Source organism: Lepisma saccharinum, chromosome 20 (genome assembly GCF_977018435.1).
Source record: "Lepisma saccharinum chromosome 20, izLepSacc3.1, whole genome shotgun sequence".
In the NCBI taxonomy this organism is placed as follows: Eukaryota; Metazoa; Arthropoda; class Insecta; order Zygentoma; family Lepismatidae; genus Lepisma; species Lepisma saccharinum.
In genome coordinates, this window is record NC_139248.1 from 69,211,846 (window position 1) to 69,236,603 (window position 24,758).

The 24,758-nt window shown below is 38.0% G+C and overlaps 1 protein-coding gene across 1 annotated transcript in view; it reads right to left on the reverse strand.

Moving 5' to 3' along the window:
- LOC146003319 (uncharacterized) overlaps positions 1-3,865 on the reverse strand; it is a 29,197-nt gene extending 25,332 nt beyond the window's left edge. The window contains exon 1 of the mRNA XM_083141583.1: positions 3,678-3,865. The gene's annotated coding sequence lies outside the window, so the exon portion shown is untranslated. The remainder of the gene's footprint in view (positions 1-3,677) is intronic.
- Positions 3,866-24,758: the final 20,893 nt, after the last annotated feature.

Sequence of the window (24,758 nt, forward strand, 5' to 3'; positions counted from 1 at the left end):
GATTTTAGTTGTATATTAATCAATAGATTTCAATGTTTTACGTAATGTAAAATGTGATTCAGGGCTGAAAACCACAAATAAGATATTGGATCCCAAAGTACGGGCCGCGTGAGTAATCAACTTCATATCTCTGTAACTTTGCCGTCTTATGTTCATAAAAACCGGTTGTATACGGACTCAAATAGCGGGAAAAAAACAACGTGCGAATGATATCGCCACCAAACTTAGCACTCCTAACCAGGCACGTATCTAGAAAAATTAATTGTGTATTAATTGATATTGTATTTTTATTACACGAGTAAGTAAAAAAGACTGCATAAGAATACATACAACAGCAAGTTTCAATATCTAGCTTACATATAGTTCAGATCGCCAAAATTAAGGAAATTAATGTCAAATACATAAATACACAAAGCATGTTAGATTCATTTGACGAAAAGTAAAGTTCATGATTAATATTTTATTATTGGTGTGCATAATTCTGTGGTACTGCCATTCAAAGTTATGATCCCAATATTTATGTATTTATTTACAAGGCATTATCCTCCACTTAACCAATATAATCCTTGCCTTCCAATAAGTTCAGCGGAATTAATCGACTAAACAAGTGGTAAATAAGTATGTTATTATTTAATTTTAGTACTTGGTAAATCTTTCGGGAAGGGGAGTAAGGACCCCCCCCCCCCGGACCCTTCTAAATACGTCCTTGCTATTAACTTAACGTATGATGTGCGAATTAACGGGGGGATTTCGGTGATCTCCCCTCATAAAAAAATATATCCTCGTCAAGAGAAAATAATATATATCCCTGCCAGGAATGTTTTTATCCCCCTCAAAGAAAACTGAATTGAAAGTATACCCAGTGGCGTGCCCAAGAGGGGGTTGGTGGGGGTTATAACCCTCCGGTCCAGTATTCCTAAAAAAAGAACGTCAAAGGTAGCAAAATTACAAAATGAGGGTTGACTACAGAGGAAAAGCATACATAACCCCTCCCTTTCGAAAATCCTGGGCACGCCACTGAGTATACCATTTCTTAACTACGTATGTAACAAACACAACTGAAAGATCATTCGAACCAATAATGGTCCAGTCGTGGGACTTCCCTGCCGAAAAGTATGCAGCCTTGTGGATTAAAGGACATCATTGTGCAACTGACCAACCTCTGAGTCGAGACAACAGCAGCCTGTTTTCATGGCATAGTGCTGATATTTCACAAGTATTCACGTGTTCACAGGAAGTTTGTAGGTAGATTAAACGGGACATTAATTTTGAACGTGTCAACTGTTAATAGAAATTTGGTCAACTTTTCGGTTTTAATTACAGTAGTTCGATAGCTTTTTTGTGTATTAGTTTGGGTTTTCTTAGAATGCAAGTAAACTAAGCGTTTCTAAATTACGTTAAAATGTTTATAAGGTTTAATGATCTAGGTTAGAATCAATGTTATAAGGTGCTTAGAACCGCAAGTTAATGGTTTCGTTTACTGGCTGGTAACATGGGCAGTAAACGGCAAAGATAATAGTAGGCAAATTGTCCATCACTGATTTCATTACTCTTTATTCCACACCCTGTGTTGTTTTAAGGAATGAATTTCTGTTGATACATAGCAGATGTTGTCCTCTGCCTATTGATGTTATTACTTCAATTCATGATCATCACATTGTGGAAAACTGACTGAATGAAAATGGTGATGGACAATTTGCCTACCATTTCTTTCGCCGTTGGGTGTACAAATTTGCATGTAAGTAACCGTGTAGCCTATTTAAACGCCTTGATTAATCGGAATTATGAAGATGAATGACGATCGTATGAAATAGATCGGAACCTGCCTCCCCCCCCCCCTTTTCATACACAAGTCACCCTACCACTAAGCCAGACAGACAGGTTTGACTTCACTACTTTCACTTACGTGCATTATTGTGCCACATTTTAACCTTAACAATGCCATACAATAGCGTTTTACAACACTATTATCATAGGCGAACCGAAAGCGGTTATGAAGGGCTTTAATTTTCTTGAAGGAAACAGAAAAATCTAATCATTTCACCCCATTTTCCTACACGCAAATGTATTCGAGACATAGGCGCAGACTTTGGGGGGGGGGGGGGAGCAAGGTATTTTCTGCTGCCGCCACCCCCCCCCCCCCCAAATTCACGTAGGACACATTTTTTTAGCAGCTGACCCACCATAACTTTCTCGGCACATCTTTAACCAGGGCGGTATTTGAAAAATGTCCAGTAGGAGGTAAATTCCAGCAACTAGTCTTAAATCACCATATGTTACAAATTACACCGTCAAAAGGCTCACGAATATTGTAATTGTAGAATGGAAAGAAATACTAGTGAAACGTGCAAGCAGAATTTATCCAGAATTTTCCTTCTGGGGCGAGTGTCGCGTGTACTTAGTGAGGTGGTAAATGTACATAAATGCTAAAATAAAGAAATTGGACCCCAGTGACAAATGAAAGGAGGGGGTGTTGCAGAAAATAATAAATCACTAGAACAGAGGAACTGAAACAGGCTTCAACTGAAGATCCAATTCGCAGCGGCGGCGTCAGGATTAATCATCTATTGGGGGTGTTGAGGGGGTGCGATGTTGAAAACAAAGAAAACCTGCATGCATGCTTTTACCATTGCATCAAATGCCAATCAAGGCTTCTATGGAAATATGCCAATGAAACAACACTACCAGTGTTTGCTTTGACCACAACAACCACGTGTTTTGTAATTTGAAACGATCAAAACTTGCTTGAGTTTTATTTTAAGTCCACTTTTATTCAGATTGTTGAATTGGGACTGGACCTACAGTGGGAAGTGAGATCGGAACCGCTTGTGCCTCCATCGGGAGGCCTTAACTATGAGGCGACGTCGTTACCACTACGCCATCGGAAAGACAATACTGGATCTTACAAAGGAAGAAACAATTCTTAACAATAATGACGAAAGAAAGACAACAGCCGCTGGCCATTGTAGAGAGTCTCCCAGTGCATGGAAGTAAATGCGGCTTCTCTTTCAGATAAGGGCTTTTGTATACAACAGGAGTCTCATTTCAAAAAATACAAGACGTTCAACGCACAATGTAATTAGATGGTTTTAATAAGATAAAATATTATGACAATGCAAGAGTTAGTATTTTCGGTGAATAATAGGTTTTGAAAAGAGGCTGCTGAAGGGGGCGTGGAAGACAATTAAGGCCCTTCATACTCCCCTGGCGCCGCCCATGCCAATGCGAGACAGCTGGAATAGTCGAGACTAAATTTGATTCGTATTTGTTATCTTACGTTGCTTTTCTGTCACTTTCGCTAATCACAACAAACGGATAACAATTACTCAAATTGTGCCATCAAGACTTTAAAGTAATTGTTAAAGCACAGATGTGATAAACAAATGAAATACTATGCAAATCTTGTTTTGCTCCGGTTTTACTATATAGAGCATTTCGGTTGCAACGCAGTGATGCATTACGAATCGTTTCCTCCGATTGGAAATCCATTGTGTGGGGGAAAGTTACCATTACGAAACGGCTTCCTCCTGCTGGTCAATGACCGGCGTGTAACTTTCGAACTGGAGGGCCACACTCCACGACGTTGCGCCTGAAGAACAAGCGCTACAGAGCTAAAACATTAAAAACAGCCATGCCACTTCCATTCGTAAAGAAAACCAAACACACGAACAGCTTACCTTGCGTTTCTGTTGAACTTCCACTAATCTCCGCCAGCTGTTGACTGCGAGTGAAGAGGGACAGACACAGATCCACTGATAGCGTGATTCGTGAAGCTCTGGATTGGAGCAAACTGGTATGCGCTTTCGCTTCCACGATAATTTCCAGTTTTCCTCCGCGCAGGAAAAAGGCTCAAGGTAAACAGTGTTGGTGGCGCCAACTAATGGTCAGCGGAGGAAGCACAAAGTAGCTATGAAGCTTTTCGCGCCTTCTGTTCTGATAGGTTAACCGCGACAAACGTGAATTGTTTTAACAATGTGGGTGGAAGGAATATGAGACTTCTTTATCGTACAGCAGTGGCTTTGACAGAGAATTGAGTTTGGGTTGGTTCAACAGGCAGGTACGGAGTCTCGGGGATTACAACGCTCTTGAGGCCCCTCTAGAGTTTGTAATATGCTATATCAGTTATAACTAGATATTACGCAGAGTTATGTCCGAGAAACAGTTCTTACAACTTTCTACCTTTCAAATCTCTCATTTGTCCAATATTGTGGCCCTCTTCAAAGCATTTCTTTCCTGTGGAAGTCCATTTGCATATCGAAGCCCGAAGCTGTAGCTCCCATGGAACTCGCCCCCCTCTAAATCTGGGCTTCCCTTCTGAATGCATACTCTGTTCCTTTTGATTTCTTTCCCTTTCATTGTCTCTCTCTTTCTGTCTCTTTTTCATTGCATTTTCTCTTTCTGTTTATTTTAATATCTTTGCTTCTCTTTGTTCTTTTTCATTTCCATCTTTCACTCTCTTTTTCTGTTTCCTCCTTCTCTCTCTCTCTCTATTTTTATCTCCCTCTATCTCTCTTTCTCCATTTTTCTTCATTCATTCCCACTCCCTCCCTCTCCCTTTGTTTCTTATTTCCATATCTCTCTTTATTTTCTTCATTCTCCCGTTTCATTGTATTTTCTGTTTCTGCACTTTTTCATCTCCTTTTCTCTCCCCTTTAATTTCCTTGCATCTCTATCTGTTTCTTTCCTTATTTCTCCTTCTGTCTCTGCCAACTCCTTTCTCTCTCTCTCTCTCTCTCCTTCTGTCTCTCACTTCACTTCCTTTTTCTGTCGATATTTTCCCAACTCCTTTCCTATTTCCCTTTCTCCTTTCATTTCCTTTTCTCTCTTTTCCCACTTTCTCTTTGGCAATCGACGTGTTGAAATGCTTAGAGGTCGTTTCTCATATGGGCTATTTAAGCGCGCTTGCACCAACCCTCGACTATCAGGTGGCGACTTCAGACAACTGGCTTCATTTGAAGAGCTATAGTTTTGCACAGACTCTCGCTGCCCGGCAGTAATTTGAGATGTTAGAGTATAAAGTGACGAGGTATATTAACAAAGACAGACTATATATATTTATGGCGAAGTGGGAAGGTGAAACAGTCGAAGAGAAATTGATTCAAGTTTTTCGTATATTTTCTGGAGTAAAGACTGAATGACTCGAAGAGATGTCCAATGTAACTTCCCTCTCTCTCGTTCACTCTTTACATCATTTTCTATTTCTCTGTCCCCGCTCTTTCTTTCTTTCTTTCTCTCCCCCCGCTCTCTCTTAGTTGTTCGTCTACTCTCTTCGATTTACCTCTCTCTTTCTCTCTAGTTCAGATATTATCAAATTCTTTTAACCATTTTGGGGGTCTGGACCCCCTTGGCTCACCGCCTGGATACGATCTTGGACACGACCAAATTTTGTCATGAATTATAACTCCCGAATATGAAATCATACGTAGGAAACAGGGCATTTTTGCAGTTGGTTGCACGTGCGTTCGTGTCTACATCATGCACAAATGCTTTCACATTCATAATAATAAAATGATTTGCCAATTGCTTACTAATAACGTCCCTACAAGGCGTAAAAATGCTCTCTTCAATTATTTTACGACTTCCTAATATGGAAGCTTCCAAATGACCTTGAGATAGACCTAAAACGTAACATCTACCGATCCGGAAGTTCACGATTTCGCCACAATGTCGCTAGTATACGAACTTTTATTACAGTTTCACTTCTTATGCGTGACAGGGGCTTCCTGAAGTAGAAATTAAATGTCGAGACCTTGGAAATTAACTGCAGCCACCTTGACACACTCATCCTACATGAAGGAAGTGCGACATGCACACTTCGAACACAAAGGAACAAGTTTGAAAGAGAAAACAAATTTAATAATGTTCAGCCTCTTGCACTTTTACTTTCTTGTTCATTTGTGTCGATTCTCATACAATAACAAGAGTGGGCATGCAAATTGTCAATCACATGTTTATACTATTATGTTTTATGCAATGAGAACTTCAAGAATTGAAACTAAACGCCAAACAGGTTTCTTACAATCTCTGCACATACAATCGGATGAATGACCTCAACACTTGTATAGTGGGATCTACTAGTATTGCTCGGCAAATTGTCCGTGACTATCTTTAATTAATTTTTCTCTTACATCCTATGTTTTTTTAAGCGATAGATTCTTATGTATGCTGGTGCAGAAGTTCTCAACAGCTTGTTTTGAGTTTTCTCTTAATTCTTGAAGCTCTTATTGATTCAAATAAAGTGCATGGACATGGTGATGGACAATTTGCACGGTAATACTCATGGATCCCACTGACACCCCACCGTACAAGTTTTTTTTTTTTAACAGAAATACTAGATGCTTCCAAAATCTTATTTTTTACAATTTGTATTGCAGACATTGCTTACTACCGCTATATTCTTCTAAACAAGGGGTAATGGGTTAGATTACCTGAGGAGCCACATCCCATAGTGGTTCGAGTCCCACTTTCAACTATTAGACTCGCCTTGTAAGCCTTGTAATTAATAATGTCGTAGCGCGCTGTGGTAGCCACTCCACCATGAGAACCGGCATTCTCCAATTACAGAAGGCGAACATATACATAATAATAACAATAGTAATATACATACAGATATTGTACTAATTTTACATTCATTTAACTTATTTATTCATTAGATATTACATTAATTATCCCAATGTATAATTTCTATGTATATAACAACATATTTGACAATTTATTGCCATATTTATACTGTACATAATCAGCAGTTTAATATCGTATTTTTATAAATTATTGTGTGAAGTTAAGATTTGGCTCTAAACTTCTGTGTAGAACACAGTTTACATAAGGGAGAGTGTTTGATTTTTCCTGTTCTAGAAGGTTCAATAATTGTCTCGACAGTAAATTTCATTTCATAATTAAATTGTACTTGTTGAAGAAATACCAATTACTTCCCCATGTAAAAATGCTTCTTGCAAGTTTTGAAGGACACGAGAGTTTCGAGCAGTTAGTCTCGGTTTCGTCTCGAATTCCAAGCCTGATTGTGGTTTCAGGTAGTAAGGAACTCTCCTGGTGTCGCTGTTCACCAACGACCTTTAGCTTTTTAAGAGTTTTCAGTAGCGTAAACAAGAGAGCTTGGAAATATTTGCATGCAGACGCCATTAATGTAAATGCAAGTGGGAGACTTTACTGGAAAGAAAATATGAATTGCAAATTGGATACCTCACCTGCAGCTCACATTTCTGGTGGAGTGAGTTGGGAAATTTGTCCTTGACAATGCCTTTATTTGATGTTGGATAAAAACAAAGAAATAAACACCGTCAACCAGAGCCGGCCTTAGAGAGGGGCAACTGGGGCATTCACCCGAGGTAGTGTTGCTCACGGGACGGGACAAGCCTTTTGAAATTCGAGACGGGACGAGACGGAATGCCTTTCTCGTCTCGTTTTCGAGACGAGACACGAGACGGGACGGGACGGCTTTTGAAAAGTCTCGTCTCGTCTCGAATGTCTCGAAAAAATAAAAGCAAAATATTTAATCAGTTGCAAATACTTGTTTGCTTGGAATAAAGTATTTCAATTAGAAACGTTGATAAACGTGTATTAAGTCAAAAGAAGACTATTCTAGAGAGGGGAAAGAATGAATACTTAAACTTATTTTCAATACTCTTTCGAAACACAGAATACTCCCCATTTTTGTTTTTCAATTTATTCCAGGTTAATAACTTTATGTAACGATAGTACTCCAGATACTAATACAATTCTGAATAACATCAAGTAAAAGGGCAGGTAGAGAAGGTGGAAGGAGGGGCCAAAAGATCGTGGAGTCTGCGTCCGAGGTTTATCTTGTAAAAATAGTCTCAGCTCTATAGGTTGGAAAGATAAACGGACCGACGGATAGGGTTTATTATTATTATTTAATTTTTACATCAAAGGGTGTACAGAAGTGAATGTTATTAGGAAGTAGGAAAAACATTGTGGGAAACATGGCAGTACAAATTGATAAGGAGTTGTTGGGAAAGTTATTAAGGAGTTCAAGATATTAGCAAGACTAAGAGAAGGAGATAATTAGGAACACATAATCTTGCATTATCCCACTCCGAACAGCTGAGAGCTAAAGAGGAGGAGAAAATACGGGAAATATGGAAAGAAGTAATTTGGTGATTTTAGTGTTTACAGGGAACCATGACAAGATTTTACCACATGATTATTTGCACGGGTTGCGAAATTATTAGAATGTTATGGAAATTTCGGATATGTCTTTGTTGAGAAAATTCTTGTTGTTTCCCTCAGGCATTCTACAGGTGGTTGGATTCGATTTTTTTACATCCGTCTGAAGATTATTTCCAATGCTTTTTTTTATTTATGTATTTCTTATTTAAGGAGAATACTATTCCTTGGATTGTAATAACGAAATACTGAGCCTGATATAGAATAGATTTCAAATGAAGGAATGCACTAAGTTCTGTATAATCGTCGTAGAAGGAAACTTTGTTCTATGGGGACTCCCCGATGGTACAGTGGTAGCGTCGTCACCTTGTAATCAAGAGGTGCCGGGTTCGATACCCGGTGAAGGAACATAGTGATTTGAATCCCACTTTAAACTGTGGGTCCAGTCCCGATTAGCCTTTCTGTAAATCAGATGAATGAATGTTGTAGCTGTTCTTTTTATTCTGTAAATTTAGCCTTCAAGTTTATGAGCAAAATACATGTAGTATCTGCTGTCTACATTTTCACTCGTTACTAAACACATTTCACAAAGTAGTTTTATCGAACTTCAGAGGAAAGCTGAGAGCAATGTCAGGGTGGCGGGAGCTTGTTTACGACCAGGGTGTATTCCGAGACTACTTTTCGCCGTTCCCCACTGACAGAGGTTTCGCTTTGAACAATGGACACCGTTGCTTCAGGGGGCAAACACCAAACATAGGGCGAGGTTGACCTGCAGTAGCGGGTACGTGCCATAAATCCAGGCCTAAAGTAGGAATGGAAGTTGATGCAAGGGAGGGGCAATAAAAATTCTGTAATTTGGTTTGCTTGCTGACAGGAAGTTTTGCAGGGAAAGCTGAAAAGGAAAACGGCAGACTTTGAATGAAAGAGGGACAGTGAACACAAGTTATTTGTATTATTCGCAGACACACAACCTTTCATTTCGAAGGTGAGGCTATCGGCAGCGAAGTTATTAGAGGGTTGGAAGCAGTGACGACGCCAGAGGATGCAGGGGGACGCCCCATGTCAGACACTTTGCCCCCCCGGGCCCTCCAACTGAAGTTAATTAAATATCGAATAATAAGAGAGTTCATTTATAAGAATATGACGATTTTCACCTTTTCAAAGTGGTGTATTCTGCATGATATCACTTTCCTGCTTATAATACCAACTTGATTAACAAATATTAATTTGTTTAGTATATATATAGAGCCATGTGTAATGACTTTCGTTCAAGATTCGAGCGCCGACCCGGGCATAGGTGATTTCTCATTCATTTATGTCCTGTAATAGCCGAGATTAACCTAAGTTTTACCCAGTCTTAAGAACTGGGGAAAAGTGTGAATGTGGATGGGTTTAAAACATCACGAATACTTTCAGGACCACAAGACATCATCTGTAGTACGCGCAAATTATTCTAATCGTGGTCGTTAGTGACAACGCTAATTATTAAAAGACATTGAAAGTTGATTCAAGATTTGGTTGGTTGGTTGATTTGGTGTTTTAAGTCCACTTTATGCACAGAAAAGCCAATCCGAATTGGACTAATAGTTTAAAGTGCCTCCACTGGGTATCGAACCCAGGACCAAAGGTGATCGAAGAAAACCCGTCACTACATGTCAGTTGTTGTGGATTCATCACGGTTTCTTACTATTCAGGGACTTGAATTTCGAGATGATGAGTCTGAGGAAACCTTAACAAAGTGAATTTCTTCAATAGTCTTGAAGTTAATGAAGGGATATTATTTGGAAATGTATTGAACGTGACCTTAAAATGCAAATTACACTTAAAATTCGATTCAAAACATATCGCGGGCAGGTAAAAGAACGCTTATTAGGATTTGCCACTCTTCAATCATTGGATGCAGGTTCGCTCTTTCTCGTACATATCAAAATCGAAGAACAACTTCCCACGAACTCCATAGGTGCCTGTAATTGTGTAGCACAGACATACGTTGGAGTGATAGAGTAAGAGTAAGTAATGCCAGGGTCAGAATATTTCTTAAATTATGAGATAACTGTAACCTTTGTCTGATTTTTTATCCTGTGATAACATTTTCCTGAAAGGTGAAACACAAATTTTGCCCAAAACTCTTCAGCATTACGAAGATGGTTGTCCTTAAAATCTTTTAAAAGGCTTGCTCGAAACAGGATTCTGGATGCAAACTGCCTCATTTGACTGTTCTTGCCATTGAGAAGAAATGTCAAGTCCTGGACGTACCAAAGGTGGGCAACGTGTTCTCCAAAGCACATAGAGCAGAATTCTCCTACAGGAGAAGTGCCTCACATTGTTTCTAATACTAAAGAAGATTAATTTCTTCCAACGTCACGTTTATTTTGCAAGAAAATTAAACTCTTCGAAGCATTTTTTCGTCATTTATATTATTATCTTATAACTTAAATATTTATATCAGTAGTTTCATCTCAAGAAAGACGATGAATTATAAAATTATGAATGTCTTCCAATACTGAAATAGGCCACTAGAGACAACGCAACTTACCTATAAAAAATAATTAATGTCTTTATTAAAAGAAATCATGTGGACATAAACTCGTAATCAAGAAGTAAATTAAGGCAGTAAACGTCCACTCTAAATAAAAGACAAACACAAAACACCATACATGAATATAATAATAATAATAATAATTATTATTATTATTATAAGTATTATATATGTATATGTGTGTGTGTGTGTGTGTGGGTGTGTGTGGGTGTGTGTGTGTGTGTGTGTGTGTGTGTGTGTGTGTGTGTGTAGTGTTTTCGGGCATTTTAATGTGACTGCCCCCTTACAATATTCTGTTGCCCCTCTTCCGCCCCTCCCCATCACATTTCCCTGGCACCGTCACTGGTTGTAAGTAAATTTATTAGGATGAGGAAAGTAACATTAGCTGTTGACAGTGTTGCAATAAAGGACGTGATATGTGCTACTGTTTGTATAAATTATAGGAAATTTAAGCAAAAAATTATAATTGTTGAGACTTGTTTCCTTCATTTGATCGTAGGAAGAGGTTTTCTGAGACAGATTGGGATTATTTTGCACATGCATGAGAAAGGGTGGTTGTTTAAAGATAGAGACGTATTTTGCACATTTTTTAAAAGTTCAGATAAAACGAGAATTTAGCCTTACTGTTATGAAAAGAAATAACGCAGTACAGGGAAAGAATAACTTTACATTTCTCGCACCTGCTGGGATGCAACATACATGCACAAGAATATTGCAGGAAGTCTATGAACGAGGATGAAAAGGGATATGTGAAATTTGACTTAGGTGCGGGTGAATTAGTGGATTCTAATATTCTTAAGGTTGATATTGTTTATTTAAGTCCACTTGATTCACAAATAGGCTAAATCGTGAACCTACCTACAGTTTAAAGTGCGATCCGATCCGCTTTGTGCCTCCATTGGGTATCGAACGCGGGGACCCTTGATTACAAGACCTCGACGTTATTACAACGCCATCGGGGGGCATCCATTTACACAAGTTTTTGATTTCAATAACACGTTATATGCATAATCTGATAATGATGCACTTTTGGTGCATCTAAACATATTTTTTTTTCAACTATAGCATGTCTAAAAGAATCATTGAAGTTGGGATTTTTATAACTTCAGGAGGCACGGCTCTGTAAACGTGCGATATAAAATATATGCAGGTTTGCCTTCCATACGTGGTGGTTTTGTCACGTTTCTTCGCTTCGTACAACATACACTTTTGCAGGAACGGCTTCTTGCATCCTCCTGGGGCCTTGCTCTAGCTAAACAAGAAAATACATTTGTTTAGCATAATCGAGGGTTACTTTTTCCTGCCGAACAAGGATTTTATTGCGATCATACGGCTTTGAATGACAGGATCAATGAAGATTTATGTACACTACTACTTATAATAATGAGCATAAAATATTAATCAGGAACTTTATTTTTCGTCAACTGGATGTAACATCCTTTTTTGTTATTCAGCAAATATTCAATTCATCACCTTTTTTGACATTAAACTTCTTGCCAGGACAGCTGTTTTTATGCAAATTTTGGCGATCTTAACTACACGTAAGCTAGATATTAGCTAATATTCGTGCTGTTATATTACTATTCTTCTACAATCTTTGTAACATTTCATGTAATAATAATAATAGAATTGATTAATTTACATATTCAAATGAATAGACCTATGAATTATATTAATGTATTAATTTACACATTTGCTTAATTGTTGTCGTTAATGTTATTATTATAATTTTTTCTGAAACACTTGGCTCGGACACCCTCCCCCGACATATATTTCTAGATGCGTGTCTGCCGAAGGATAAATTAGATCAAGCGGTGGTGGTACCAGACTTAGAGGCTAAAGAGAAAACAAAGAAGTATGTGCGTCATAAGCTCAGCATAAGAAACAGCACAATATCACAAAGAAACACTTTTTGAAACTTATGTCATAGAAGATGTTTAACAATGTTAAGAACAATAAATGTTATATACTAAGTATTGAAATTTTAAATAGTCTTTTGTGTTCGTACTACACATTTAAAAACTTTTTTGTTGCTCCCGAGTGCCAAGCTTAGAATTTAAAGAAGAAATGTACATTTTCATAGTGCACGGAAGTTCGACATTCAGAAAGAAAGAAGGTCTAGTGGAAAACATTTCAAAACTTCCAAAAGGTATAGCAGTAATGAAAAGAGCACTCTTGTATGGAAGCCAGAAAAACCACAAGGTAGATTTTATAAGATACCTAGCAATCAGTAACCAACAAACTGCATTTTTAATATTAATGTCCTCACTATTAACGAACCTTATTTGTTCTCACCACGCAATGGGTAAAATATTTGGAGCTTTATCCCACATTCCGGAAAAATATTTCGTGTTTCTACTTCTTTTGACTTTTGTTGGCATGATATCCCGGATCACCTTTTCGAGACGAGACGAGACGGGACGAGACGGGACGAGACGAGACGAGACAGAACCCTTCGAGACGGGACACGAGACGGGACAAACGAATATTTTCGAGACGAGACGAGACACGAGACGAGACAGCATTTTCACGAGACGGGACGGGACAGACCAAAGTCTCGTCTCGTCTCGTCTCGTCTCGTGGGCAACACTAACCCGAGGCCCTGTGGCTGATAATTTATTTATTTATTTGCATGCGGTTTATGAGCATGGATTCTTTCTGAGTGTCCCTTCACCAATTTCATCGGTCATCCTTCGTGATTAGCCGAAAGTGGCAGAAAATCGAAGGAAAATAATCCAAATCAAATACATATCAGTCAGCAAATAATATATCAGTATCTATGCCTTTTGATTTACAATGGAATGCATAGTTATTCTATTTTGAAAGATTTTTTTAAGTCCACTTTATGCAAAAAAAATGCTAATCGGGACTGGACCTACAGTTTGAAGTGGAATACGAATGACTGTGTCATGTTCCTCCATCGGGTATTGAACCCGGGACCCTATTTTGAAAGAAAGAAAGTAGGGAAGGACAAGATGAAGATGTTCACAGATAATACTTCCATGAAGCTCAACTATTGTTTAGCGTTACAATAAAACTCCGCAGTGCAACAGCCGTTTGAGGGCCAGGTCCTACCAATCGGCTTTTACGTAGCTGGGTGTCGAGTGGTCAGCGCGTTGGGTCCCATCGCCGCTGTTTTCTGGGTTTCGAAGGCGGTGGTCTCAATTGTATGGTTAATTGATTTTTCTTTTCATGGAATTATGCATGTTCATACTTAGTTTATTAAAAAGGTAGTTTTACTTCAAAAATACATTTTGGAAATAAATTGCACTTAAACTTCAATACACCATGGTGGGCGCAATGTGGGCGTACCACTACTGTCGACACTACGATGGTGGTTGAATGCTTGATATGTACACATACCGGATGGTTGAAGACAGTAGCGTGCCCAGGAGTTTCGAAAGGGAGGGGTTATGATACTTTTTCTTGGTAGTCAGCCGTCATTTTGTCATATTTCCTACCTTTGACGTTCTTTTCTTTAGGAATACTGGGCGAAAGGGGGTGGTTAACCCCATCAACCCCCTTTTGGGCACGCCACTGGTTGAAGAGTCAGGAACAGTTCTGCGCCATGTTATAGCAAATGTTTTGCTTGCGTCAAGGCATCTTTCACAACTATTGCGTTGTGCGATGTCGGTTATTTCAAATTATCCCCCCCCCCCCCAGGTGAGATACTTCTTGGAGGCCACGCAATGGGAGCTGGGTAATCTTCAGAATATCTTCCAATCCGCCGTCCGGGAAAGGTCTAAGGCCCACTTTAGACGAAAGCATTATCCTTGCACTTTTCTTAACATTTACGCCATGACCATAAAGCTACCGTGTAAAGTGAAAAATCTTATGGCATATTTCATGGCATTTCTCAAGGATATCATCCGTCCTATTTCCGTAGCATAACCAATCAGAAGCGACCTCTAGGTCACGAGTGCAGATGTAATGGCGGCCGAGTGAGATGTAAACAATGTATCACTTCAGACTTTTAAAAGCCGATAACTATTCAACCGAGATGAATAACGTTTCCTACAAAACGGTATTAGGTACAGTGGGATCCATTGAGTATTACCGTGCAAATTGTCCATCACCATGTTCGTGCACTTCATTTGACCCAATAAGAGCTCCAAAAATTAAAAGACAACTCAAAACAGGCTGTTGACAACTTATGCACCAGCATACATAAAAATCCATCGCCTAAAAACACGCAGGATGTAAGAGAAAAATTAATGAAAATAGTCATGTACAATTTGCATGGTAATACTAATAGATCCCACTGTACAAAACAATGGCGCTGCTTAAATACATATTTTACAACGTATATAGTGCACGTATGGAAGAATATTTTATTTGTTTCAATTGTAAACACCGTGCACTCCCCCACGGTGTAACTCGAGGTGCCTTTCGTGCTGTATATAACTATACATTGTGATTGTAATCGCAAAAACTAACCGAGAAGTAACATGAAATCCTTCCGTGTAAAGTGCTGTCTCCTGTAGGATTTTTGGAAGCATTTACATAGCATTTATGCTAGCAAAAATGTTAAAGGAAATACTTCCGTGTAAAGCGGCCCTCATTCATGCAATGACACTCATGCAACGCGAAGTGTGCCAGAATATGGTGGACAATTCGGCTGTGCTACGAAAATGACCTCCAGAGCGATATTCTGGACTCTTAAACCATCAGGCATGTGTCCATACCAAGCATTCAACCATATCCATCGCAGTATCGAAAATATAAGGGGGTACGCCTACTTTGTGACCACCCTGTATCGGTACTTAAAATTGTTCCCTAATCATAGAATCACTCAAATGCGCGATACAAGTCTCGCGCCATCTGTTGTAGAAAAGTGGATTCGACGTTCTCTCTTGTAGGTCGAGGTCAAGTCAACGTGCGTGCATTACGTAAGAGTCCCGTGGAACACAAGTGAAGTCTCTGTTATCATGGCGATGAAAAGAGTGAACGGGCTGAAACTAAATTCCAGCCAAGTGAAGATTAAGCCTACGTCACACGAAATACCAGTTCCTGCTGCGAAATTAAACATCCATTTTATTTATTTAATACGCTACACACCTTCTTACATTAAATATTGTAAAGAATAGATCAAGAGGAAAGGAGAAAGTTATTGTACTAAATTTGTCTCCTGTCTGTGGGTGGTCGGGAAATTTAGAAGAAAACAAAGGAATACATTTCGGTCAGTGTTATGAGAACCTAATTTCCTGAAATGACAGACGTCATAGATCTTGTGTTTATATAGCCTACGTACTTTAGATATAATAATAATTATAATAATCATCTGTGCTTATTCCTAACGGTACGCCGTATCGGGGTCTTTATTTGGGTGAAAATAAAACTAAAACATTTTATTTTAAAGATATATATATATATATATATATATATATATATATATATATATATATATATATATATATGTGTGTGTGTGTGTGTGTGTGTGTGTGTGTGTGTGTGTATAATAAACATACTACAATATTTGGAGTAGTTCTTATGATGAACACAATAAAAAAAGGTAAACTTCCCCGTGCAAATAGCACCGTGCCATAAAAGCACATTAGGGGATGTGAGAATAGGGCCCCACGCATTCTCGATCTCTGCCATTTAGGAGATGCTGCGATCAGCACCACGCTCCGGCCGCCTTTACCCCACCAGGTACCCATTGATTTGAGGCTGGGTGAGCCCCGGAGTCGATTTAAGTAGGGACAAGGCCTGAAAAATGCCGACCCCACCCCGGGAATCGAACCCGGGTCTCCCGCGCGGCAGTCAGACGCCATTAGCAAATAATAATAACAAAAAACCAACTTCAAGTGTGCCGAAAGCTTTCTTCCCAAAAAGAGCACTAATAATAATGATAATAATAATAATAAATACCACTGTTATTTTAATAAGCATTTAGTAATAGTAGTAGTACTTGTGTCTAATCATTTGTGGCTGCTAGCGATCCGGCTATTGGCTGAAATCACTTTAAAAGCACTGGTTGGTTGTAAGTAATGGAGTGGATAATGAAAGGAAATGTATATTTGAGAAGTTATTGTCAAAAGTCGCAGGTCAACAATTATTACATGAGTCGAAAGGCGTGTATACGTATAATGATTGTGACGAAGACTTGTGACGTAGGCAGACGTAAATCATGTGCTGCGTTTGCATGTTGTGCCCAGTGAACTGATTCGGTGCCAAGCAGTTACGGACAGGCAATCTCCCTCGATGACGACAAGTACTCTAATGAGAACATATTGCAAGTGAGAACCAGTAGAAAGTTAATAGAAACGATGGTCTGGACGATGGGTCTGGTGCGGGACACAGCCAGCTGCGGGACGCATGCATCAATTGTGAGAAAAGAATTGTTACTTTCTTTCACTTCAGATCCAAGAAATATAATATAAGCTTAGTTCAGCGCTCTCGTGTAAAATAAATACTTCTCCTATATAAAGAAATTAGAATGTAGAAATGCTCGTGAATGTCGTCGCAGAGCAAGCTGTCCTTTTTCCCACAATTGACGCATGCGCATTATGCACCGCATGCGTTCACGAGACGCCTCTGATGCAACGTAAGGCTTCATTGATTGATTTTCATGTTATAGGCATATCACCACATAGGCTATTTCCCCCCTCACACAATACAGGGGAACCCTTAACTAAAACAAATTTGGGGACAGGCCCCTAACATGAAAATAAAATATGTCTATTCAAATCTTCTCCACTCAATTTTAAAAACCCATTCATTCCTTAACAATATCTACTCTTTCCGAGGATAAAAATATCTGTACAGCTGGGGCTGTAAAGAGGAACCCAGCACATGTATGGACAAAAGAGTTATACAGAGGATTCTATTGGCCGTGGAGCTGCGGTGGTCTAGTCGGTAAGGTGTTCTGATTGCCACGCGGGCGACCCGGATTCGATTCCCGCGGTGGATGATCTAAGGTCGGAATAGTCACCCAGCTCGAAATCAATAGGTACCTGGGGCAACCCTGTGGGGTAGGCCGGTAAAGGCGGCCGGAGCGTGGTGCTGATCACATCACCTCCAAAATAGCCATGATCGAGAATGTGTGAGGCCGTACGTACAAAAGTAAATTACTAAATATTTAAATAATATATATTATTAAATATACGTAAAGGAATTTATTAGTTACTTTTATGTAAAGCAGATGTTTATAAAGTGGAAAACTAATTCCTTTACCACCCTGTGGCCGAATGGTTAGCACATCGCGATGCAACGCCAAGGGTTCCGGGTTCGAATCCCGGGTTCGAATCCCGGTCGGGCTTGGTTGTTTGTGAATGTCCATTCATCAATTTCATCATTTCATCACTCATCCCCATCTTCGCAAATTAGCCAAGAGGCACAAAACGCGAAGTAAAATAAACTAAATCAAATCAAATCAAAAATCAAATATGTGAATAAATTGCAAAATAGTTGAGATTGTTTCACTGTGTTTAAGTTTTCGTTTCATTTTTGCTCTTTATTAATGTAAATCAATTATATTTCATAATTGTGTTTGTCTATCATTGTTGCATGCAACATTCACTAACACACAGAACATTTGATTATTTCATACTGAAGTATATTTGAAGTTAAAGCTAATTATTTATCTTGTTCCTTGTAACAGTAACTCTTCCCCCTCCCGGAAATTTTGGGTGGGGGGGATTTTTAGGACAAGATTTTGATGGGGAAATCCCCCTTGTCCCCCCAGGATTTCGCACCTTCATTAACGCAAAATCTATCTGAAGAAATCCAAGTAGGAATGAGGCATGTGCAATTTCAGACATGGTTGATATCGTTTAAAGAGTGCAACATATTCATGAGTTGCATTTTGCACAAGAAATCAAGACAGCGACATTTCATATGTCTCCCAAGTTCTTTCTTGCAAGTCTATATTTTTTCAGTTCATCTCGAAGCATCATACGAAAGTGTGGCGTCGCATTTTTTCCCCCTGTGGCAAACTAGGTTACATCTGCAAGAACAAGAGCGCCTGCGGCATTCTTTCTCAGGGATGGGGGGGGGGGGAGGAGAGTAAGATTTCACATCTTGCCCTTCAGTCGTAGAATCTTACATTTTACTGTTCATTATTACTATTATTACAGTAAAACCTGTCTATCCCGGAACATGATGGTTCCGAGCAAAATTTTCCGTCTTAACAGTTTTCCTTCTTATACAGGGTTGACTTTAAATACAGTATAGAGCGCTGCAGGAAATAATGGAAAGACAGATTTACATTTCGCATTACTTATAATGTAGAGTACTAATGCATGTACGTACATGAATAAAAATGCGATACAGTCGCAATAAGCATAGCAGAGGTTACAATTATGTAACTACACAACATGTTGGTACACTTGAGTATTGTAGCTCATTCTGTCATATCGACAATGTTACCGATAAGCGAGTGGCAACAGAGGCGTGTTCCACTTACAGTATTGCATTGTTTTCTTGCGAGGGAAAAAATAAAGGAAGAAATTTCCGTCTTACTGAGAATAAAAACATCTCGTTGGTCTTTAAATTGTGTTCCGTTTCCGCGTTAAGGAGGTTTCCGCCTTAAGCAGGTCATTTTCAGGTATAAAATCGGTCCGTTCTGGGGACTTTTTTTCCGTATTTACAGGTTTCCTTCTTATAGAGGTTCCGGGATATGCAGTTTTACTGTATAATACTCGTACAAATCATAAAATTGAAAATACTTTGGCGTGGTTGATAAGTTCAGAGTTGAGTTCACTATTTAAATAGAAACTGGTTTCGGTTTGCTTACTTCCCATCCATAAGTCCTCCTCCGTGGCCCTGCGATCTAAGGCGCTGTACTTTGGGCTGCTACTGCAGGACGGCATGGGTGTGAGTCCGCCTAGGTTCAGTCTCTGGGTTCTCGGCCTGTGTATAGTACCGGTGGCAACCCACCATCGTGAGGAAATCGGGGAGCTACGAGTGAATAGCGTAATCCGGTCTCGGAAATCGCCTATAACGGCTGAGGGTTCGACGTGTACACCACAAGTCACCCTATTGCTGGTTGAAGACCTCCACTTCTCTAGGTAGGATTGTGGGAGATCGGCCTAGCCCTTCAAGGGCTGTCGAGCCCCGGGCTATTTTTTATTATTATTATTACTTTTTATTTATAAATTGTTTATGAAAAATTATTTGTCTTTTTGTAGTTTTTCATGATACACAGATATCAAACAGACACACCAGTTACTCTGTTGTCCTTCTTTTCGGGATGCCGAAGTGAAGAAATTCCAAAGAATAGTATTTAAGTGGTTAATTCTTGCTATTTTCTGCACTCTAAGTGTCTGAAATTTCTTGGAATTAACAGTTTTTATTCTAGTCCAAAAAGGAGGAAATAACCCTGGGGGGTAAAGGCGGTCAGGGGCGTGATGCTGATCACATCACCCTACTCACGACCGGATCAAGAAAGTATGGGGCGTTACCTCAACACCGCCTATACGCCTTCATGACGTGGTGCTATTCACAGGGGAGCACTTTACTTATTTTACTTTTTAAAGGAGGAAATTGTGTGTAGAATTCGAAATTTTCACCACATCGGGAAATTGCGAATTTTTAGAGCCCCGGACGTCGAGATTCTATCCCACACACCAGGTGGGACAAAAATCATGATTTTTATTTAAAAAATCATTTTTGATGATTTTTTTTTATAAGAATCGGATTTTTTTATTTCAATCGATTTTTTTTATTTTAAAAGAAAAACACGCTTAAAATTGCAGGAAGGGTTTTGGCACCATACGTATAGATATTTTTTTTTTTTTATAGAAAGGCTTTTTCTAGTAAACGGCTCAGTAAAATATGTGAACAGTTTGATTAAAGCGAATAAAATTATATGTAAATAATATACATTTTTCTGTTTCTGATACTATATATGAACCTACTATGGAAATGTTTGTTGAATGTGTTAAAAAAAAAAATAATACATAACTCCAGTAACTTGTCTTCCAGTGAAAATAGAGCATTCTGGATGTACACTCTAATTGTTACTTAAAGTATCTTTTTGAGTGTTTGTAGCTGAATTTTTGTATTTTTTTAAATTATAGTTTGCAAGATATAAACCACTCAAAATATAAATAGTGACCCTCGTACACACTGTAAGTATACCTCACAACTATGTGTCTCCCCAAAACTGTAATGATGTACTACAAACATATACAAGTTATTTGTACTTTTGTTAACCTTCTTGGACCTGAGAAACAAAGTTAGTTCTCAAGTTATACCCATGATAACAACTTTTCTTCTGAGATTTTGTGAGGGAACTGGGGAGCTACAAATGAGTAGCATAACCTGGTCGTGGAAACTAACAATGACCGGTGGTTCGTCGTTGTGACAACTTTTTTTTTTTTTATTAAAGGAGGGGGGGACTCCTGAAGTAAGCCTGCCTCCACCCTCACCCTCGAGGGTATGCGCTTAATGTCCTGGTACCTTTAAATAAACCAGAAGGTCAGTTTCCTGAATTTAACGCCTTTTTCCTCCTTTACATCTTTATTTTCAATTTAATACACAAGTACAAAAATAAGAAAATAAAAACTAGATAAAGTATAGTATTCTAAATTTTGTTAACTTGTGTAGTCTTTTGTCTTGTGTAGTAGTTGTGCTGTCTAGTGTGTTTGTGTTTATCTTATGTAGTAGTTATGCTGTCTAATGTATTTCTATTTGTCTTGTGTAATATCGGTGATATGTATGTATGTGTCTTGTGTTGTAGTTGTGCTGTCTAATATGTTTGTGTAGTAGTTGTGCTGTCTAGTATGTTTGTTTTGTCTTGCGTAGTAGTTGTGCTGTCTAATTTGTTTGTGTTTGTCTTGTGTAGTAGTTGTGGTGTGTTTATGTTTATATTATGTAGTAGTTGTGGTGTGTTTATGTTTATATTATAGTTGTGGTGTGTTTGTGTTTATATTGTGTTATAGTTGCGATGTGTTTGTGTGTGTCTTGTGTAATAGTTGTGCTGTCTAATGTGTTTGTGTTCGTCTTTTGTAGTAATTGTGCTGTCTAATGTGTTTGTGTTTATCTTGTGTAGTAGTTCCTCCATTCATATTGAGAGTTAGGCGTAGAGCTGACAACTCTGCACTGTAAAAACACATGTCAAGAAACAGCAATATAAGGCCATGGATGTTCCCAAGGTAAAATATTCCGGAGGTAAAATAGTCCCCCGTTCGGATCTCCGGGTGGGGAACACTTTGGGAGGTCCCTGGACTAAGGATAAGATCTACGTTAGGAATAAGGATATTAAATTAGGCACCTGGAATGTTCTGAGCCTTTACCGGCCTGGGGCATTTCAGTGTACAGTTAATGAGATAGTTAAGTATAAATTAGATGTAGTAGCTGTCCAGGAAGTTAGGTGGCCAGGAGAAGGAAATTGTAAAACTAAAAATTATACTTTTTTCTATGGTGGTACTGAAAATCATAATTTTGGAACAGGCTTTTTCATAAATAATAGAAATATATCGGCTCTTAAAACAGTAGAATTTATTAATGATAGGATATCATATGCAGTTTTACAGGGTAGGTGGTGTAAAATTATTTTAATAAACATACATGCACCAACGGAAGATAAAGATGATAATACTAAAGATGATTTTTATACAGAGTTAGAACAGGTCTTTGATAAATTTTCTCAGTATGATATGAAAATTCTGTTAGGTGACTGTAATGCACAGATTGGCAAAGAAGAGACATTTAAACCCACGATTGGTAAAGAAAGTCTTCATGAATTAAGTAATGATAATGGTATAAGATTGATTACTTTTGCAACCTCAAAGAATTTAATTGTGAAAAGTACCACTTTTAAACATAAAGATATCCATAAATATACCTGGTCTTCTCCAGATGGTAAAACTCATAATCAGATAGATCATATTCTCATTGATAAGAGAAGGCATACTAGTATAATTGACGTTCGTACACATAGAGGTGCTGACTGTGCCAGTGACCATTATTTAGTAATTGCTAAATTAAGAGAAAGAGTCTCAGTGATAAATCATAAGCAACAAAATCTAAAAGTTATAAAATTTGATACAGGAAAGTTTACTGAAGAAAGAATTAAGAAAGATTACCAAATTAAACTGTCAAATAGATTTGATGTTTTGCAGGATTTAAATGATGATGAAAATATAAATGAAACAGACGTAAATAAGAATTGGGAGCACATACGTAATGCAATAGAATCAGCAGCTAAAGAAAGTATAGGATACCATAAACCGAGAAAAAGTAAGCCATGGTTTGATAATGAATGTCATAATCTAATAGAAATAAGAAATCAGGCTAGACTTAGGTGGTTAAATAACTCTGATGATACAAATCTAAACAATTATAATAGAATAAAGCGAGAAGTTAACCGCACGTTTAGAAGTAAAAAAAGAGATTACTTGAAAAGCAAAATTAACGAAATTGAAACAAACAGCAAAAATAAAAATATCAGAGATTTATATAAAGGTGTAAATGAGTTTAGAAAGGGGTGGCAACCTAAAGTAAACTTGATAAAAGATAAAGACGGTGATTTTCTAGCTGACACAAGCGATATTCTAAATAGATGGAAGAACTACTTTAAGGACCTTTTAAATGTCCATGTAGGAGATAAATCAGAAGTAAATGAAGTCCACACAGCAGAACCTTTAGTTCCAGAACCTAACTTGACTGAAGTTAAAGATGCTATTAAAAGGCTAAAGAATAACAAAGCACCTGGCATTGATTTAATACCAGCTGAGTTAATTAAATATGGTGGAAATTCATTAATATGTCAAATTCATAAATTAATTTGTTTAATATGGAATAAAGAAGAAATCCCTCAACAGTGGAAAGAATCCATAATTGTTCCTGTGTTTAAAAAAGGTGATAAAATGAACTGCAATAATTACCGTGAAATTTCTCTACTCTCAACAACATATAAAATATTATCTAACATTCTTTTAACAAGACTAACCCCATATGCTAATGAAATTATAGGTGATTATCAATGTGGATTTAAACGTAACAGATCAACTACAGATCAAATTTTTCACATCAGACAGACACTTGAAAAAAAGTGGGAATATAATCAAAATGTCCATCAGCTATTCATTGATTTCAAAAAAGCATATGATTCGGTCAAAAGAGATAAATTATATAATATATTAGTAGAGTTTGGAATACCTAAGAAGCTTGTTAGTATGATAAAAATTTGCACCAGTGAAACAGAAAGTAAAATTCGTGTGGGTATTAATATGTCTGATAAATTTACAATTCATGATGGGTTAAAACAAGGAGATGCATTATCTCCATTGCTGTTTAATTTTGCCTTAGAATATGCTGTTAGGAAGGTAAAAGAAACTAAAAAAGGACTAAAATTAAATGGTGTGACTCAGTTGTTAGCATATGCAGATGATGTAGACTTACTGGGGGATGATGTGAATACAATTAAGAATAATGCTAAAATATTTTTCAAAACTGCTAAAGAGATAGGTTTGGAAGTTAACAAAGAGAAAACTAAATATATGCTTACAGGCCGAAACCAAGTGTTAGGTAATAATCAAAATCTAATTATTGATAACAACTCGTTTGAACCAGTTTCCTAATTCAAATACTTAGGAGTAATATTAACAAATGAAAATTATATTAAAGAGGAAATAAAAAGTAGGCTTAATTCAGGAAATGCATGTTACTTCTCTTCTCTTCTCGTTTAATATCTAAGAAACTAAAAGTTAAAATATACAAAACAGTAATTTTGCCTGTAATATTATATGGATGTGAAACTTGGTCCCTTACATCGAAAGAGGAACATAAATTGAGAGTATTTGAAAATAAGATCCTTAGGAAAATCTTTGGACCTAAAAGGGATGAGGAGACAGGTGAGTGGAGAAGGTTACATAATTTAGAACTACATAATTTGTATTCATGTCCAGATATTATTCGAATAATTAAATCAAGAAGACTTAGGTGGGCAGGCCATGTGGCACGAATGGGAGAGGAAAGAGGAGTTTACAGGATTCTTGTTGGGAAACCTGATGGTAAGAGACCAGTAGGAAGGCCAAGACGAAGATGGAGGGACAACGTTGAGATGGACCTAAGGGAAATCGGTAGGGATGGAATAGAGTATATAGAACTTGCTCAAGATAGGGAA